Below are 3,417 nucleotides of genomic sequence, written 5' to 3' on the forward strand. Positions count from 1 at the left end.
ACCTACACACACACCTACACACACACACACCTACACACCTACACACACCTACACACACCTACACACACACACACCTACACACACACACACCTACACACACACCTACACACACACCTACACACACACACACCTACACACACACACCTACACACACACACCTACACACACACCTACACACACACACACCTACACACACACACCTACACACGCACACCTACACACACACACACCTACACACACACACACACACCTACACACACACACCTACACACACACACACCTACACACACACACCTACACACACACCTACACACACCTACACACACCTACACACACCTACACACACCTACACACACTTACACACACACACACCAACACACACACACATACACACACACACCTACACACACACACACACCAACACACACTTACACACACACACACACACCAACACACACACACCTACACACACACACCAACACACACACACCTACACACACACACCTACACACCTACACACACACCTACACACACACCTACACACACACACCTACACACACACACCTACACACACCTACACACACACACACCTACACACACACACCTACACACACACCTACACACACACCAACACACCAACACACACACCTACACACACACACCTACACACACACCTACACACACACACACCTACACACACACCTACACACACACACACCTACACACACACCTACACACACACCCACACACCTACACACACACCCACACAGCTACACACACACCTACACACACACACACACCTACACACACCTACACACACACCTACACACACACCTACACACACCTACACCTACACCTACACACACCTACACACCTACACACACACACACACCTACACACACACACACCTACACACACCTACACACACACACACCTACACACACACACACCTACACACACACACCTACACACACACACACCTACACACACACCTACACACACACCTATACCTACACACACCTACACACACCTACACACACACCTACACACACCTACACACACACCTACACACACACACCTGCACACACACACCTACACACACACACCTACACACACACCTACACACACACACACCTACACACACACACACCTACACACACACACCTACACACACACACCTACACACACACACCTACACACACACACCTACACACACACACCTACACACCTACACACCTACACACACCTACACACCTACACACACCTACACACACACACCTACACAAACACACACCTACACACACCTACACACACACACCTACACACACACACCTACACACACACACCTACACACACACACACACCTACACACACACACACCTACACACACACCTACACACACACACACCTACACACACACACACCTACACACACACACACCTACACACACACACCTACACACACACACCTACACACACACACCTACACACACACACCTACACACACACCCCCACACATACACCTACACACCTAAACACACACCTGCACACACACCTACACCTACACACACCTACACAAACCTACACCTACACACACATACACCTACACATAACACTTACACACCTACACACATAACACCTACACACCTACACATACACCTATACACACATACAAACCTACACACACACACCTACACACACATACACCTACACACAAACACACCTACACACACATACACCTACACACACATACACCTACACACACATACACCTACACACAAACACACACATACACCTACACACACACCTACACACACACACCTACACACACACACACCTACATACACACACCTACACACACACACCTACACACACACACCTACACACAAACACACCTACACACAAACACACCTACACACACATACACCTACACACACATACACCTACACACACATACACCTACACACACATACACACAAACACACCTACACACAAACACACCTACACACAAACACACCTACACACACACCTACACACACACACCTACACACACACACCTACACACACCTACACACACACACCTACACACATACATACACACCTACACACACCCCTAAACACCTACACACACCTACACCTACGCACACACATACACCTACATACACACACATAACACCTACACACATAACACCTACACACATACACACACACACCTACACACACACCTACACACACCTAAGAATGGGGAGATGTTGACTACCTCGCCTGGTATACAGGAGGTCGTGGGTTCCATCCTGACAATGGGGAGATGTTGACTACCTCGCCTGGTCTACAGGAGGTCGTGCGTTCCATCCTGACAATGGGGAGATGTTGATTACCTCGCCTGGTCTACAGGAGGTCGTGGGTTCGATCCTGACAATGGAGAGATGTTGACTACCTCGCCTGGTCTACAGGAGGTCGTGGGTTCCATCCTGACAATGGGGAGATGTTGACTACCTCGCCTGGTATACAGGAGGTCGTGGGTTCCATCCTGACAATGGTGAGATGTTGACTACCTCGCCTGGTACACAGGAGGTTGTGGGTTCGATCCTGACAATGGGGAGATGTTGACTACCTCGCCTGGTCTACAGGAGGTCGTGGGTTCGGCCCCTTGACCCTGGCGATGCCTCTCGCTGCTGCTGCTGTGTATTTGGAGTCTGCGTCTCTCGCTGCGTGATCAGTGATTTGACTGCTGATATAAGCTTCCGCACGGCGATGGTGGTGGTGATGGTGAGGGTCGTGGTGAGGGTGGTGGTGATGGTCGTGGTGAGGGTGAGGTTAGTGGTGAGCATGTTGGTTGCACCTGTGGGGTTTGGTGCGAGCGAAATACGTTACTCGAAATAAAACTCTTAAAGTCCTGATTGTGTCTGTGTGAGTGTCTGTGTGAGTCTCTTTGTGTGGGTCTGTGTGCGTCTGAGTGTGTGTCTGTGTGTGTGAGTGGGGTCTCTGTGTGTGGGTCTGTGTGAGTCTCTTTGTGTGTCTGTGAATGTGTTTGTGTCTGTGTGAGTCTCTTTGTGTGTCTGTGAATGTGTTTGTGTCTGTGTGTCTGTGAGTGTCTGTATCTGTGTGTGTGTGAGTGTGTCTCTGTGTGTGTCTGTGTCTGTCTGTGAGTGAGTGTGTCTGTATCTGTGTGTGTCTGTGAGTGAGTGTGTCTGTGTGTCTGTGAGTGAGTGTGTCTGTGTCTGTATCTGTCTGTGTGTGTCTGTGTCTGTCTGTGTGTGTCTGTGTCTGTGAGTGTGTCTGTGTGTGTCCGTGTGTGTGTCTGTGTGTGTGTGTCTGTGTGTGTGTCTGTGTGTGTGTCTGTGCAACACCGCGCCCATCACCATCCTTCAGGACAACGGTGATCTCCCGTGCAGCAATCATCAGGTGCGTGCAGTGC

The sequence above is a fragment of the Petromyzon marinus genome, unplaced genomic scaffold (genome assembly GCF_048934315.1).
Source record: "Petromyzon marinus isolate PM22_M1 ecotype Great Lakes invasive population unplaced genomic scaffold, UKy_Petmar_22M1.pri1.0 PM_Scaffold_59, whole genome shotgun sequence".
Taxonomy (NCBI): domain Eukaryota; kingdom Metazoa; phylum Chordata; class Hyperoartia; order Petromyzontiformes; family Petromyzontidae; genus Petromyzon; species Petromyzon marinus.